This window comes from Schistocerca cancellata, chromosome 4 (genome assembly GCF_023864275.1).
Source record: "Schistocerca cancellata isolate TAMUIC-IGC-003103 chromosome 4, iqSchCanc2.1, whole genome shotgun sequence".
Classification (NCBI taxonomy): domain Eukaryota; kingdom Metazoa; phylum Arthropoda; class Insecta; order Orthoptera; family Acrididae; genus Schistocerca; species Schistocerca cancellata.
In genome coordinates this window covers 676,350,736-676,369,212 of record NC_064629.1, presented here as the reverse complement: position 1 = coordinate 676,369,212, position 18,477 = coordinate 676,350,736, and the positions used below count along the sequence as shown (strand labels likewise).

Below are 18,477 nucleotides of genomic sequence, written 5' to 3'. Positions count from 1 at the left end.
GCAGAAGACGTTATTCTGCGTAGCCTTTAGAACTCCTTAAAATGTGCATTTTCATTCTTTGGACAGCTGAACTTAATTTATCAATATGTAGCGAGCTGAAATGAACGAGATGTTTTGCGAAAATGACCTGGAATGAACGATAGTGCAATTTCAGAAAATCTAAGCAAAAGAATGATTAAAACTACACAGAGACATTTTTGGAACAGTTCAATGAAACAGTAGACAACTTGTTTTTTCGATTTTTGTTGTATGCACATGAAAGATATGTCACTTCTAAATAATTTTTGCGCACAGCATGGACAGGTTCATTATTTACAATGCATTGAAATTCATCGCCAGCAATCTTCTATTACACAGAAGCGGGATGTAACCTGTGAAAAGCAGTGTATAGTATGTTCTACATGCATTTCGCCTCTACTGCGACCGAAAATTTATGTTTATTGCCGCTGATGAACGAGGTTTCGCAATAATAAAAAACAAATACGGCTATGATCCTTAATTTTTTATTTGCGTGCTGCCATTATATGTATTTTTATGTCACAGGACCATCAGCTTTGTATTACTGTCCCCCACTCTCTTTTATTAGATACGGATCTGAAAACTGCCTGTAACAAAGGTCTACACCAGTAATCTGTATAAATGAAAAAAGTTATCCATATGGTGTCTGTCTTCCATCATCATATTACAACTGGTTTCGGTGCCGTTATACGTGATGCCTGCATTATGAAAAATGTCAAACCGATGTCGAATAATTCCTCAGGACAGCGCTCAACCGGAAGCGCCTGCTCCACAAGCCATGAATGCACAATTAGTGGGCCTACAGTTATACAATCTTCTTGGCGTTCGACAGGTGAAGCAGTCGAAATCGTAGCTGTGCCTCATAACGAAACATTCGAGCAAGTATCCCACGTAATAAACTAGAACAACATTTTGTGATACATGCACGGATACTAAAGTTTTGAATTCTACAAACTCGGAAAGGGGCTCACCTGCATCTACCCTCTAATTTTAACAGGTGTACTTCTCCTGCAACCGACAACGCAGAACCTGTTCAATAAGTGAAACAAAGAACCTTTTATTTTAGTGACTTTTTGAAAATGATAGGTCTGACTTGTATATAGAAAGTTTCCCGGCCTATTGGATACTCAACGGTGTTTCGGTGCACGGCAAAAAACGACGACCGGCTGCAGTCCCAAAACATCATAGAGTAATGACAGGTCTGCTTCCAGCAAAGAAGAAATTTTGGACTTTAGGGTCCTGTCGACGGCAAGGGCTTGGAGACAGTACTTTAGACTTGGAACTGAGAAAACAAGTGCTTGCTTTCAACTTATTGCTGCAAAACTAAAACAAACGTCTTGTCGGAGGGTACCCAGATAAACGATACCCAGCTAGAATATGTACTGGCACTTAATAAGTTTGTAACAAGCAGGTGCGTTTATTCTACCTATAAGAATTGTTGATGGATGAGGTTCTCTTACCTGGCTATATCACGGTACTTCTGAAACTTGATCCAAAACATGAACAGCGCTGGTTGGTGACCTACAACAGAAAAAAATCATGTTGTGAGTATTACTATAAAAGCCGTCGTTCATTTTCTTCTTCATGCAGAGCAGAAAACACCTAAGAAAATTTATGCCATGCAATTAAGTGTCGTCACAACTTGCTAAGACTATATCCTAGGCAAAAGGAAGGGGGGGGGGGGGGGAGAGAGAGAGAGAGAGAGAGAGAGAGAGAGAGAGAGAGAGAGAGAAGACGAGATTGAGGCGAACTATGTGAAAAACGTAACTACCTTCTATCTATGTGCTGCAAGTTTTTTGTGGATTATGTGGCAATCGGCTCATATATTTTTGAAATTGCCCACAGCTTTGCGCTATTTTTCCAGAAACGAATCTCCGTTAATGGATACTGAAATCCTATTTATATCCAATATGGTGATCGGGGTATATGCTGGTGGGATCTGACATGTATTCTAGCTGTCTAAAAATTTATGTTTTATCTTAACTGTTTGAGGATTATACATTTGCTACGTAAATGGAGATGGTGAAACACCGGAAAACCGCTCTTAGGTTAGCCAGTATACAGTGCACCAGTCCAGAACTAATTGAGCTATGCGCAGCTTCGGTACGTCCATGGACCGCCTCCTTGTCTCGCAAGCTAACTCTTAAAGCGATGCGATTACGAACTGGTTACATTGTGAGTAACCACTAGGTAAGAGCGGGTTGGTAATGTTGAAACGACTCTTCGTACGATAATGGCGTTAATTCAGTAATATTGTGACGTGTTGATTTAGCGACTTTTTACTGCGATAAATGAGTTACGGAGGTTCACTGCAACATTTTTGCGTGATTTCAGATTTTCTGCGTAAGGAAGATTATCATGGGTTTTACGACATGAAAGGGATCATTCAATGAACAAATCAAATATTCTACATCGCTGATTACTCTTCATGCTCTCAGGTTTATAGTTCAGATTTCAAATGAAAATAATTTCAACACTCTGAAACCATCCGGACTGCTTTCTGAGACTCTTTGTGGACGTACACTGATTTTGTCGACGACATGGACGTTGCTTGTTCCGTCCTGTTCTCGAGAGGAGCCCTTTTTTTTAAAAAAAAAGTTATAAGTCTTTCTAGTGGCTTGATACCGTCGTAATTTTTTTCCACTGGTCGTCCTAATCTCTTTCATCTCTGCGTAACTCGTACACTCAACATTATCTACAATTTGTTTGGCATATTCCGCTCTTTGTCAGTGACTACTATGTTTCCCCGCTACTGTTCATTCTGAATTAATTATTCCCGGATACTGTAGCAGATGTCCTATTAATATATTCCTTCCTCTGGTAAAGATATTACACTGACTTCTTTCCTCGCCCTGCTCAGGAAATACTTATCCGAAAATCTCGGGATCTGTTTCTGCTCACTTCACTAGCTCCCAAGTCAGAAAATACATAACTAACCTTATGAGTACGGTAACTGAACATTTTCTTATGAGATATCACCTATCAGAGCGACTAAAGCTTTTCAACTGGGGAAATTTGCTCGTAACTATAAAACAAGAGCGTGTATATTGTGATGACACTAAGACAATGAGAATAACTAGAACGACGGCGACAAAAGGAACAATATGGTTCAATGGTAATGAAGAAGTGCCGTATTAAAGACACCAGCAGTTTTCCCTCGGAAAGCAGAAACCGCTTCACTGGCCGCCATAGCAGTGGGCATACCTACGCAGTTTATATGAAGCTCACGCACTCCGGATTCTCTACGAATCACAAGCGCACGTATTTCTACTGTACTATCACGATCGCTTCTAAGGTCACATGTGGGACTACAGCAGTATAGACACTCATTTCGTGACTACCTCGAATGAAATACAAACTATGCCACACAATAACCTTCAGATTCTTAAACGGTTCTGTAAGCGCAGTTTCCCTTCAGCTGTATACTAAATTAATCTCTAAAACATGTAAAAAGTATTGTTGTGAGAGATTGGTTCGAAATGCACCTGCGGAAAACTGATATCCGCTTCTTTATAGATTTAGATGGCAGTTTTCCTTGTCAGAACGAACAACCAGAAAAATATATTTACAGCCCGTTGTTTCGGTGGATGCTTAGCGACTTTTCTGCTTTAGATACTACGAGTGAGGCATCACTACTCGCGGAGAAGATAGATTATAACTTACAAGTGAAGGCTGCAGGGGATACACATCTGGTTTTGGGGACGCTTGTTCTCTGTAGCGCAAAAAATTGTAAAAATAAACGCATTGGCGAGCGCATGTCCCCATTGTCAATGGTTCAATGGCTCTGAGCACTATGCGACTTAACTTCTGAGGGCATCAGTCGCCTAGAACTTAGAACTAATTAAAACTTAACTAACCCAAGGACATGACACAAATCCATGCCCGAGGCAGGATTCGAACCTGCGACCGTAGCGGTCGCTTGGCTCCAGACTGTAGCGCCTAGAGCCGCAAGGCCACTCCGGCCGTCTGTCCCGTTGTCATCTGCCACATTGTTACATCACAGTAAAAGAAGTGCTCAGTGTCAACTGTCGTCTGGAGTCTTCTTACTGCTGTGGTATATAAAAACACTGGATATACGCGGTTCATTCACCTTAATAGCAGCACTAGTATTAGAGAGTGAAGCGTGTCGGGGGGGGACGCGGAATATAGTACAGCCGCGTGTCGGGGGGGGGGGGGGGGGGGGGGGGGGCACGCGGAATATAGTCCAGCCGTTGTAATAAGGGAACGGGGCGATTTATCTGACGTCCAAAATGGCATGATTATTGGTTTTTGGGCCAACGGTGGAAGCATTTCCGAAAAGGTTAAGTTTGTATACTGTTCGTGTGTCTTACCGTGCATGCAAAAGTGGCGCTATCCAAAACCTACACCAAGGCAGTTGTGGTGCACCATGGGCCATATATGAAACCGGTAAACAATGGGTGCGGAGACGTGAATGGGCGAACACATTTGCAACTATCGAGCAACTGACCATTCATATTACGCAAGGCGCTACGAACAATGTCTCCTCAACGACTGTGCTGTTGTGTAATAGGTCATACGATAGTGTATTGCTGATAGCATAATTAGTAGATTCGAGCGTGAGCCACAAGTCGGACACGCCGGCCCGAACGTGTTAAATAACTCCGTGACGAAACACGCAGCCTTTCCTATGTGTTAGTACACGTTAATGGCAGAAAACTCTAAGGAATTGATGTGATTCCTCCCGGCGACATCGCCGGTACGTCTGCTCCAGGCCCACAGCTATACCACTGAGCGAAGGCCGGCCGGGCGCTTCTTGCACTGCAGCGACTGCCGCCTCTAATTGCCGGCTGTGAAGCACGCGCGCCTCGCATGACGGCAGTCTGCCGCAATTTGGTGTTAAGTGCCGCCCCACAACCTCGTGTGAAAAACCTGCGCACCGTCGTTTGTTTTCTGCCGATTCCCCGCCTCCATAAAGCCAGCTGCTTCACGAACCACCCATTTGTATCGGAATTTACAGGACGATTTTACAACATGTGGTTACAATCACCAATAAGCTTTTGTCTGAAATTAGTTAGGATGCTACAGAATGAGCATCTATAGCTGCAAGAGCTGCAGTTTTCTGTGCTTGCATTTAAGGCCAGATGTCAAACCTTCAGTGAGAAAAAGTTGCATTATGAGACTCTGTTGCTGCTGTATGGCGATAGGTGTCGTTCTTGTGCAACGCAGCTAGCTCTTTATTCACACGAAGTAATGGCCGCTATCGACAGGGGATCTCAAGTTGATTCCGTATTTCTAGATTTCCGGAAAGCTTTTGACACCGTTCCTCACAAGCGACTTCTAATCAAGCTGCGGGCCTAAGGGGTATCGTCTCAGTTGTACGACTGGATTCGTGATTTCCTGTCAGGAAGGTCGCAGTTCGTAGTAATAGAAGGCAAATCATCGAGTAAAACTGAAGTGATATCAGGTGTTCCCCAGGGAAGCGTCCTGGCACATCTGCTGTTCCTGATCTATATAAATGACCTGGGTGCCAATCTGAGCAGTTTTCTTAGGTTGTTCGCAGATGATGCTGTAATTTACCGTCTAGTAAGGTCATCCGAAGACCAGTATCAGTTGCAAAGCGATTTAGAAAAGATTGTTGTATGGTGTGGCAGGTGGCAGTTGACGCTAAACAACGAAAAGTGTGAGGAGATCCACATGAGTTCCAAAAGAAATCCGCTGGAATTCGATTACTCGACAAATAGTACAATTCTCAAGGCTGTCAATTCAACTAAGTACCTGGGTGTTAAAATTACGGTCCGCAGCTCGTGGTCGTGCGGTAGCGTTCTCGGTTCCCACGCCCGGGTTCCCGGGTTCGATTCCCGGCGGGGTCAGGGATTTTCTCTGCCTCGTGATGACTGGGTGTTGTGTGCTGTCCTTAGGTTAGTTAGGTTTAAGTAGTTCAAAGTTCTAGAGGACTGATGACCATAGATGTTAAGTCCCATAGTGTTGAGAGCCATTTGAACCATTTTTTTTTAAAATTACGAACAACTTCAGTTGGAAAGACCACATAGATAATATTGTGGGGAAGGCGAGCCAAAGGTTGCGTTTCATTGGCAGGACACTTAGAAGATGCAACAAGTCCACTAAAGAGACAGCTTACACTACACTTGTTCGTCCTCTCTTAGAATATTGCTGCGTGGTGTGGGATGCTTACCAAGTGGGATTGACGTAGGACATCGAAAGGGTGCAAAAAAGGGCAGCTCGTTTTGTATTATCACGTAATAGGGGAGAGAGTGTGGCAGATATGATACGCGAGTTGGGATGGAAGTCATTAAAGCAAAAACGGTTTTCGTCGCGGCGAGATCTATTTACGAAATTTCAGTCACCAACTTTCTCTTCCGAATGCGAAAATATTTTGTTGAGCCAAACCTACATAGGTAGGAATGATCATCAAAATAAAATAAGAGAAATCAGAGCTCGAACAGAAAGGTTTAGGTGTTCGTTTTTCCCGCGCGCTGTTCGGGAGTGGAATGGTAGAGAGATAGTATGATTGTGGTTCGATGAACCCCCTGCCAAGCACTTAAATGTGAGTTGCAGAGTAATGATGTAGATATAGATGTAGATGTAGAAGGAATCGTTACAGAGAAGGCTGAAAACTTCTACAATGAAAATTTTGTTCTTTTTTCTCTACGTGTTAATGGCAGATATTTTCGTTCTTGTTCACCAGAGGCAAGAAATGTTGATAACTGTAAGATAAAGTATATGACAAAGAGAAAGAACCCGATAGTATCTGGTTACGAGATTATTGGTGAACATCTTGAGCACAATGCAACGTGTAAGTATTTAGGCCTAAAACTAAGAAGCGATATGAACTGGGACGTTCGCGTAAAATTAGCATTAGGAAATGGGAATGGAATTTTTTGGGAAAATTCAGGGAAAATGGGATGCAGCCGTAAAGAACATTGCATACAAAGCACTTGTACGTCCAGTTCTGCAGTATTTTTGCAGTATTTGGAAACGAAGCAACCATGTGGCATTACTGGCCGGGGTTGTTGGACGCCTGTTGCAAGTCTTTCTATTTGACACCACTTCAGCGACGCGAGTCTCGACGAAGAAGACATGACATGAAATGAATAGAACAACAAAAGTACCCAGTGCCCGTGCGCAGAAAAATCTTCGACCCGGTCGGGAATCGAACCCGGGGCCCCGCGAGCTAGAGGCGGCGAAGCTAACCACTTCTTTTTTGTCTTCTTTTTTTCGATCTGTTTCTTCGTCTTTATGTCGTCAGAGGTTCTTTGTAGATGCCGCACGACATGTTTCAAATTCTGTCAGTGAGGACATACTTAGTTTTTTTTTGCTATAGAAGGTGGTCTGTCCCCTGTAGGTATGACAATAGACATGGAGCGAATTCAGGGACACCCTGATAGGATGGTGCCTTGGAATGTACAAGGGAACTTCAAAAAGTAAGTTACACATTATTATAGCGCGATAAGGCAGTTTTTCTGATTGCTACACTACACTTCAATGTGACGCAGATACACGACAATATTTTTCAACAGTCCGCAGCTCGTGGTCGTGCGGTAGCGTTCTCGCTTCCCGCGCCCGGGTTCCCTGGTTCGATTCCCGGAGGGGTCAGGGATTTTCTTTGCTTCGTGATGACTGGGTGTTGTGTGATGTCCTTAGGTTAGTTAGGTTTAAGTAGTTCTAAGTTCTAGGGGACTGATGACCATAGATGTTAAGTCCCATAGTGCTCAGAGCCATTTGAACCATTTTATTTTTCAACATATTGACCTAGTGTCTGTAAACTACGTCGGAACCTTCTACCAATCGTTCAGTTGTATGACGATAGAAATCCTCTGCTTGGTACGGAGCTATTTGAGGACCGCTGTGTGAACGTCTTCATCGCTGGAAAATCTCTTATCCCCCAGGTGTTCTTCCTCGACTGCTTGGAAAATGTCGTCGGTGTTCGATGTTGGCGGCCTTCCTTCCCGACCAACATCACCCGCGTCTCTTGGCCTTGGTCAAATTCTTGGCACAATTTCACTACGCGACATTGCATTTGGTCCATATAACGGCAGTATTTCACGGTGAGCCTGTGTGCAGCTTACGTTACACGTTTTGCCCTCAAGAACTGTTCTGTCACGAGTACTTAGACTCTTAAGTATTTTCTAACTGCCACACAATTTCACTCCTGCACAGTGATGCCCCTGTTATCCGTAACGCAACACAATTGTGCCTGCTGGAGACCTGGAACATGTACTCTCTTCTATAAATGTCGTGGGGCTACGGCTTCCCGTTAGGTTGACGCCACATCGGTGACTTGCGTGTCGATGAAGATGATATGATGATGTATACACCACAAAAACCAGTCCCTAAGCGGAGAAAATCTCCGACCCAGCCGGGAATCGAACACGAGTCCCTCGCATGGCATTCTGCGGCGCTGACCACTCAGCTATGAAGGCGGACTACACTCTTCTGACAATGCGCCACTCTTCTTATGCAATGGTTATAGCGTAGGACGACATGTCTAACTTACTTTCTGAAGTCCCTATAAATTTCGAGTCTAGGACTCTGCCGACAACTGACCTGTGATGTAATCTATCAGTATGGTAATGCTCCGCTAAGCTGTTCCTCATGTTTCACCTAGCCTCTTAGCCACTAGAGTCTTCACTACCCCTATGGGAACAGTTCGTCTCTGTTCTAATAAGTAAAATAGTGCTAGGTTAGTAACTAATACACCTAGAAATAAATGAGAAACTGACTTACTTTTACCTATATGTCTAGTCTTAGAGCCTCTTTAAAAAATATCAAGTAGTTTTAAGTGACTACGGTGTGTTTTTTCGCAAGCTGTCTGCTTTCGGGTGATTTTTGACTGATGTTCACCGTTTCTTGCGACAGCGTTTCGTAAACTGGAATCATCGATTTTTTGACCCGTCTTTGTAGGCGAGGTTGTTAATGCACACTTGTGCTGTGGCGCTCGACTCTGAGGTAAGCCAGTTCGAATCCCGGTGGTAGATGAAATTACCAGTGCTAGTATTTGACCGGCAAGGGGAGGAGAGGTGGTGGCGTGAAGTTTCTGATCACCAGACTTTGTGCCAATGTCTTGCATTAAATTTCATACCCCTCGGCAGAATCTCATGAGGTGAAGGCATGTGACACACTGTTGATGGTGATCCGTCAGTCGGTTGGGACGCTTATCTCGCCCCCTCCCCCTTCTCCCACTCCGTGCTATCGAGAGGAGAACGCTACGTGAGAGCACGGGTTTCGCCCCTCTTCCTTCTCATCATCATCATACAACACAAACATACTACTACACTACCGACACATCGGTCAGACTCATCTATTAGTCGACCACAACGTTACTGCATCTGAGAGTGAAGGCGCTTCGCTCTGCTTAACGTCAATTTTTATCGTCATTTTCACCAGGACAGGCAGAATCACTTGATAGTATACGCGCAACTATCTTGACATCATTCACAATATGAACTATTTCCCTTAATCATCACTATAGTTGTTTACTGTAACGTCACTGGATGTTTCCGATAATGGCCACTGGAGACCATGTGCAATAATATCGTTGTCGGGTAAAAACAAACAAGACGCAACTCTCATATATCCGCAAGGAAAGTGGCCAATGTGCGCGGAGGAAGAAACTCCTTTCAAATTGGGCGGCTGAACCTGCCCCTTGTGGTCTCCCAGATAACTATACCATACGATTTGGATGCGCGCGCGGTTGGCCGTGCGGTCTAACGCACGGCTTTCCGGGAGGGAAGGAGCGCCTGGTCCACGGCACGAGTCCGCCCGGCAGACTTGCGTCGAGGTCCGGTGAACCGGCAAGTCTGTGGATGGTTTTTAGGCGGTTTTCCATCTGCCTCGGCGAATGTGGGCTGGTTCCCTTTATTCCGACTCAGCTACACTATGTCGGCGATTGCTGCGCGAACAAGTTATCCACGTACACGTACACAACCATTACTCTACAACGCAAACATAGGGGTTACACTCTGGTCTGAGACGTTCCCTGGGGGGTCCACTGAGGCTGAACCGCACAATAACCCTGGGTTCGGTGTGGGGCGGCGGAGGGGTGAAGTGGACTGCAGTAGTCGTCGTGGGGTTGTGGACCACTGCGGCTGAGGTGGGGACGTAGCCTCTCTGTCGTTTCTAGGTCCCTGGTGAATATACAATACAATACAATACCATACGATACTTTACTTATCATTTTCTTCACACACTTCTTTCTCCTCACTCTACTCCTCGTCACATACTGCATTCTTTGCTTCCTTAACATCGAGAATCGATCTTTTCAAATGGTACAAATGGCTCTGAGCACTATGAGCCTTAACATCTGAGGTCATCAGTCCCCTAGAACTTAAAACTACTTAAACATAACTAATCTAAGGACATCACACACATCCATGCCCGAGGCAGGATTCGAACCTGTGACCGTAGCGGTCGCGCGGTTCCAGACTGAAGCGCCTAGAACCGCGTGGTCACCGCGGCCGGCTTAACCTAAGGACATCACACACATCCATGCCCGAGGCAGGATTCGAACCTGCGACCGCAACAGCAGCGCGTTTGCGGACTGAAGCGCCTAGAACCGCTCGGTCACAGCAGCCGGCTATTCGTGCTGTCCCTTTGCATATGCATGGATAGTAAACCCAATAACTTCCTTAGTGAACGAGACTTTAAAAAAAGCGGAAACAAATTAAGGTTCATGTTAAGGAGGTGGGTAACGAAGCCCTTAGCTGACGAAATCTTATTACACGTTATCAGACATCTGACAGCTTTGTCCCGTTTCAACGACGACCGAGAGATGTGGAGCACTGGTAATAAAATGGACCTGTATTCTGGAGGGTGGTGTTTCAAATCCCTGTCCAGCCATCCAGATGTAGGTTTTCCGAGTTTTGCCTAAATCGCTTAAGGCGAATACCAGAACGGTTCCTTTGGAAGGGTACGGCCGATATTCTTCCCCATCTTTCCTAATCTTAAGCTGTGGCACGTACCTCATGACTTCGTTTTCCCCGGGACATTAAACCCTAGTCTTCCTTCCGACGTGTCTAAGAGTTTCTTATACATCATCATCTTGCAAGGTCGGTTCACTACAAGATAAAGAGTAAGAAACTATTCGAAACACAGGAGCAAGGGAAAGTTGTTACTCAGCTGAATTCTGTCAGTGAAACTCTCCAAAATTGCTCTCATTTTCATACGGATGAGTTTATCATTTAAGGCAAATGATATAGGTATTTATGACAATTAGGTGGTTCTAAATGGTTTTTAAGGTTACAAAAGGCTACAAAAGACCATCTCTCTGAGATTACTATCAGAAGAAATACCTCAACATGTCTAAGAAATATTCAGTACTCGGAAGACACAGGTCAGTAACATCTCCAGTAGTAACACCCCATTGGTTTGATGTGGTCTAACAAGTTTACTCGTTTTTCTAACTGAGCAAGGTGGCACTGTGGCGTACTCGCATTCGGGAGGAGACTTGTTAGAATCCCCCTTCCGACACTGTGATCCAGCTTCTCTATGGTCTCGCTAATCACTTTAAATACGTGCACTCCAGGTTGCCCTAAGGCTAGAGCTGTCTCTTCTCAGAGTCCTTTGTAATATGAGCTACTGTTCTGTCTATCACGACCTCACTATAGATGCGGCGTTAATCGTGATATTTAGTTACCTACCGTAGTATCGCACAAATATGAGTCACAGGGGCCCACGCGTCTCTTATACCAAAATAATCAGAAAATATCCCTGAATAATCTCCGAAGTTTTGTCGGTAGCTTTCAGGTTCACCAGGCATAAGTTTTCAAAATAATGGCAAAGTAAGAAACATCTGCGTAAAACCCGAATTACATTGTATACTGAGCAATACAGACGAATTTCTAGACAACTTTTGCAGTAATTGGACAAAGCCTGACCGTTGTTAAACACTCTGCAGAACACAATCTCGGCTTTACCTCCTTGATGTTCATCATTTCATCTGTCTACGACATCCAAAAACAGAGTTGTTTTTCGGACATAATGTTATATCGCAAGCATTGGCCGGACACGATAAGGGAAATGATTCGAACACGGACATGTTGAAGAAAATATACAGGCGTCTACAAAAAATGATTATGGGAAAGTACTGAAAACCTTAATTAGGATGATCTAACAGGGGTTTAAGTGCCCCCCCCCCCCCCCCCCCTCTCCCGTATCAGTACAGTTTCGTACCTAGTTTACCTTTTTGGTCTCTAGAATGTTTGGTTGGCTAGCATCGTTGTTCGGAGACAAAAGCACTGTCATCTTCATAAACATATGTGGTATGTGGCCAAAACTACACCTGAAAGGGTATTTGTCTTCATACTATTACGTTTATACCCTCGTCTCACTAATGTCTCGTCTAAATCCATCTATTTATTTTAGATGTTATCCGAAAATTACAACGGTAGTTCGATAACCAACATCTCTGTTACCATAATACACTATCAGTGGTACACTAGTGGCTTTAAAAACGAAGCTCTATTCTCATTAGTACTTTCTCCTTCTAATTGCACTTGTAAGGCTCTTCTGGCTTCTATCATTTCATTATTTTCGACGGTTTTTAACATTTCTTGTTACTTTATTACCACATACACCTCTCGTTCGGGCAACCGCTAAAATGCTTTGCGATTTTTTCGCGACCTCAAATGACCTACAGGCCACACTGCGTTTTCTGTTTCCTTGCTATTGTTCTACACCTTGTTAAGAGCGTGGATGACCTGTGTGCAGCTGCTTTGCGGTCATATCCCCACAACAGCACAGTTAGAAGTACCAAGCCTTTCACAAATCACGCAAACAGTTGCGTGACCGTACTCAGCAGCTATAAATTATCGATCCGTCCAGGTCAGCGACTACGCTGGGCCGAGCAACTCGGAAGAAAAACAGTGCTTACTCTGTTGTCTAGCTCTAACAGGCCACGCTCCGCAAAAATAACGTCATCAGGATACTGTCAAGTTGCTGAAGAAACCGCGTAATGCTGGACAAAACTTTATCATGGATATTTTTTGTTCAAGTCAATCCAGCACTCAAACCACGAAAATGTAGAACGCTCTCAGTAGTTTCGTTATAAGTGTATATACTAAACTCCATTCTAGAAAACCATAAAACTGTCATTGGTGGACGCTATACGTTTAGAAAATAACAACTTAGATATTGTGCAATAATGGAATAAAGTCTGAGAAGACACTGTGACTGCGGATCTCATGAAATTTCGATGTATCTCTGAAAAAACCGACTGGCTTTGACCTCCCAAGAAAATCCTGGATGATTCTAAAGCCAGTCAGAACCACCCTTGGTAGATGTGCGCACTCACTGAGTAAATGGGAACTAAACGCTACTCCAAAGTGTGACTGTGGAGCAGAGGGGCAGATAATCCAGCATTTGGCGCACACATGTTCACTTAGAGCCTGCACGAGACAATTTGAAGACTTCCTGAATACGATTGATAGTTCAGTTAACTATATTTGTAGCCTAGATATTTTTTTGCATTTTATGCAGTCACAGGAAGCACCTGATGAAGACGCCGAGGTACGGCGTCGAAATATTGTTTTAGAAAAACGCAGACCACCGGCAGTACACCCGATTCAATGAGATGTCATGTTATTCTTAGTTTATGTTCATTAATGTGATTTGTAGTAATGCCATACGATAAGTAAATAAATAAATAAATAGTGACACAAATAAAGTAAAAAGGGCCCACACACAGTGGATATGCAGTAAATAAAGTTTAGTTAGGTCACAAGGTACAGGTCCCTTCTTTCTTTCTCTTTTCTTCTGGCGTGGAATTACATTCGCGAAGACCAGTATTAATTAGTATTTACTCATAGTGGATCTGAAACGTATTTCCTATAGCAGTGAGCTCTTCCCAATACTGCAATGTCACCTTGACATTCCAGATCGCGTATGATGTACACCTTATAGATACGAAGGGTGTAAATCTGATCTGTGTGTTTTCATATTGTAACTGTTTATGTATCGTGTATCAGAGGCGGCGATGGGAACTAGTTCGGTAATCGCGTAAAGACTGTGTGTACGATCAACAGTCGCTAGTGTGGTGTGTGGATTTGATTTGGGTGTACCTCATATCCCTGTCCCTCTGCGTGCAAGTTATCGCATTATGGAGGCAACGAAAATATGAATGGAAATGTTAACAAAAACTGTACGACTCATTCGACTTTTTTACAATCTGTATTCTTTATGATTTAATGTGATACTGAAATGGAGTTAAATTTGACAGGAATGAAAAATGGATTCTACCGTGGCGTCGACAAAAGCACAGCTGTAGTAATGAAAAACACAGAGTAGAACAGGAACTTTAAACCAATTCGTTCAAAATGTGAGCAAATTGTCACCCCCCATTTTGTGTATGACAATTAAGTGTTTCAAAATGAAGTGGACAGCAGCGTAGAATTACGTGTACCGTTAGTAACGGACGTAAAAACGGAAAATTAACGCTCTGACATGAACATAGTTTGGTAATACCTACACAGAAACCACTCTTCCTGTCAATAAGGTCTGATGTCATCTACCAGAACAGTAGAAGATCGATATTTTTTCAGTGTACATAAACCTAACTAATGGGCAGATCTGATTCTTTTGATGGTGGGCAGTCAAAATGTTAAAGGTGCGTTTCACAAATACCTTTGATCTGTTGAACCTTGAATTTCCTGCCAACGTGTAGGAAGGGTTTTCAACTGAAAACTTCAGACGTCGCGACATTTATTCTTATATTCCGGCATCGAGATATTATACATTTAGTGTTGTTGCTTGCACTTATGACGTCTACCACAACGGCCATTTGCTTTCTGTTACGTGCGGATCGGGCTTGATTAATGTTTGGGCGCTCTAAATCGGAAATGGCAGTACGTTCTCTAGCAGCAGCAGCAGACAAGTATGGCAGCCTCGCAGAGGAGACGGTGAGGTCTTTGGCCGCGCGGCGGCCAGCTCACAACCGCTTTGAGAGAGGCGCCCACTTGGCTGACCACCAGCTCCCACCGGTTCGGAGCGAGCAAGCTACGGCGCTGATTAACACTCTGGACTCTTATTCGGGAAGAGCAGGGATCACATCCTCGACCGGCCATACCGGATTACGGTTTTTCATGGGTTTCGTAAATCACTACAAGAATTCCTGAGGTTCCTTCAACAAGGCCAAGCCGATTTCTTTCCACACCCTACTTTAGTTAAATGAGAAGAGAGTGAGACAGAGTCGTAGGGTAACCCCGACGTTAGTCGATCTCTACGTTGATGACCTTCATTTACCGTTTACGCTTCGTGTTAAGAGTACTGACAAGGGACGTTTGGAACGCGGATTTACTGCGAACTTCGTACACTCGTAGTACTCCATGAGGACCACAAAATGTGTAAGCAGTAGCGCGTACTTCTCGAGTGTTATTGAGAAAATCGCAAAATAATTTCGGTCGTCAAATATATACCTGTGCGTGGCTATTTTTACCATGAAGCGGTGGCAGCCGAGTGGTTAGCGTTCAAGCCCCGTAATCACTGGGTCGATGAATCGAGTCCCGTTCGTCAGTTTTTTTATTTTTAACACAATAATTTTCTTTACAATTTATATTACAATTGATATAATGGGAAAAATACATGTAATCGGATGAACTTTTATTAAATTTACAGTGTTATTTGGCAGTCTACAAGTTTTTATCATCATAAATAATATAATATTCATAACTATCGACTAGTAAACGACCAAACGCATAAAGTGATACTGAAAATGTATGCTTGTTCGTGTCTTCAAAACCGTTCGTATTTAATCAAAAGAGAACAAGAAATTGCTTCTCGTGAAGACACTATTAAAATACAGTCGATACTGCATGACCAATTATCAGCGCCGATATTTAAGAAAATGCTGCGTTATGCATGGTTTGTTTCCAAATTATCGTCTGAAAGAGAGGTTGTTGAACATGTTAACGACGTGTTTTTCCACGGAAAACCTCAAAAGACCTTGCGTATGCGGAAACATAGCATTTATTCAGCTGGTGCCGTTTATGTTTCCATGTTTTCACGAAAAATACCATCCTGCAACTAGTACTCGTAATGTCGAAAGCGACGATTAATTGTGCATCTTTCGAAAGCAGTCTGTGCCGGTCAAAACTTGGAGGTAACAAGTCATTTAGGGCTCCTTCCAGGTATCAGGGATTTCTCAGATCACGGACAAGCATACATTTTCAGTATCACTTTATGCGTTTGGTCGTTAATTAGTCGATAGTCATAAATATTATATTATTTGTGATAATAAAAATTTGTAGACTGCCAAATAAAATTGTAAATTGAAGAAAAGTTCATCCGATTACACGTATTTTTCCCATTGTATCAATTGTAATGTAAATAGTAAAGAAAATTACTGTGTTAGAAATTAAAAAAAACTGACGAGCGGGACTCGATCCATCGATTCCAGTGATTACAGGGCTTGAACGCTAACCACTCGGCTGCCGCCGCTTCCTGGTGAAAATGGCTACGCACATGTTATATTTGACGACCGAAATTATCTTGCGATTTTCTCAATAACGCTTGAGAAGTACGCGCTACTGCTTACACATTTTGATTTTGTTATCCTCATGGAGTACTACGAGTGCGCGAAGTTTGCAGTAAATCCGCGTTCCAAACGTCGTGGCCTCCCCTTGTGAGTCAAATAATTTCGATCTGTTAGCAGGGGGTCCTTTTGATAAATTCTGTAATAGATAATGGGAGTTATCCCGCCCAAGGACCAGATTACAGTCATGCCAAACGATTTTCTGGTAGATAAAGTTTGACTGGACAAGAGTTTGAAATCTGAAGGTTGTAGGTCTGAAATGCAGCGAGCGAAATTTCTATACCTCGTACAGAAACCAGACTGCAGTTATGAAAGTCGAAGGACATGAAAGGGTGGCAGTAGTTGATAAAGGAGCAAAACAGCATTGTAGAATATTCGCCATGTTGAAACTTTCAGGCAGATTAAAACTGTGTGGTGGACAGAGACTGGAACTTGGGACCTTTACATTTCGCGGCAACCGCTCTAACAACTAAGCTAACCAGCTAGGAGTGACGACCGGTGATCACAGCTTTACTTCCGCTAGTACCTCACTTGCTCGCGCAAATCAAAGGTCCCGAGTTCCAGAGGCGGTCCGGCACACTGTTTTAAAAGTGTTTTTGTTATGCAAAATGTTCATCTTAAATTGGAATTAAAACATTTCATAACAAAAAGATTTTTAAAGACCTGAAGATACAGCAGTGTCTGTCGAAATTCATTGTTTTGAACGAAAAAAAATGTCATCTTGGATTTAGAATATTTTTCCCAAGTAAAACAAATCGCTCCTTCTGTCTTCTGGAAATGAGAAAATTCAGTCCACAGTTCTAATCACCAGAGAGCTTCATATCAGCGCACACTCCACTGCACAGTGGAAAATTCATTCTGGAAACATCCCCCATATTATTTCATCACTACGTTCAGCAAGCTGTAAAGGAAACCGAGGAGAAATTTGGCAAGGGAATTAAAGTTAAGAGAGAAGGAATTAAAATTTTGAGGTTTGCCAATCACAATGTAATTCTGTCAGAGACGGCAAAGCGTTTTCTAGAGAAATTGAAGGGAATGGATAGTGTCTTGAAAACCAGTGAACATCAACAAAAGTAAAACAGGGGTTATGGAATGTATTCAAAGTAAATCAGAGCATGGCCACGGAATTAGATTAGTAAATGACGCGTTAAATGAGTATCTCTATTTGGGCAGCAAAGTAACTGACGATATCTAAAGTAGAGAGGATATGAAATGGTGACTGGCAACAGTAAGAAAAGCATTTCTGAAAAAAGAGAAATGTGTTAACATTGAATATAAATTTAAATGTTAGGATTTTTTTCCTGAAGGTATAAGTCTGGAGAGTAGCCTCATACGGAAGTGAAACAGTTCAGACAAGAACAGAATACGAGCTACTGAAATGTGATGCTGAAGGTTAGATGACTAGATTGGAGAACTAACGAAGATGTACTGAATCGAATTGGGGGAAAAATAAATTTATAGCGTAATGTGACTAAAAAAAGGGGCAGTTGATAGGACACATTCTAAAGAATCAGAGAATTGTAAATTTCGTAATGGAGGCATGTGTGGCGGGTAAGAATTATAGAGGAAGATCGAGGTTTGAGCGCATTTGGCAGCTTCAGATGGATGAAGGATGCAGTAGTTGTGCAGAGAAGAAGAGTCTGCACGGGATAGACTAGCGTAGAAAGTTATATCAAACCAGTCTTCGAAATGAAAGCCTAACAACGACAACATCATTCCGACTGTGCTTATGTTCCGTCTCCAGTGAGCTCGATGCTATTTTAAACTGTGCTAATAAACTTTCGGTACTTCAGTGAACGTAACTGGCACGGCACAAAAAACAATCGGCTTTTTGTTGTATAGCATGTGTGCTTAGATGATACGATAATATCATGCATAATTCTCAGACATCGTGCGGGATACGTTGACGCCAACGTTAACATCGATGCCGATACTAGGGGCGCAAAAGTTTACAG

General features: G+C 43.0%; 1 protein-coding gene across 4 annotated transcripts in view; it reads right to left on the bottom strand.

Annotated features, from left to right (window-relative positions):
- LOC126183472 (ecdysone-induced protein 74EF) overlaps window positions 1-18,477 on the bottom strand; it is a 692,094-nt gene that overhangs the window by 461,387 nt on the left and 212,230 nt on the right. For all 4 annotated transcript variants that reach the window (XM_049925485.1, XM_049925484.1, XM_049925488.1 and 1 more), the window contains one exon: window positions 1,479-1,539. The gene's annotated coding sequence lies outside the window, so the exon portion shown is untranslated. The remainder of the gene's footprint in view (window positions 1-1,478; window positions 1,540-18,477) is intronic.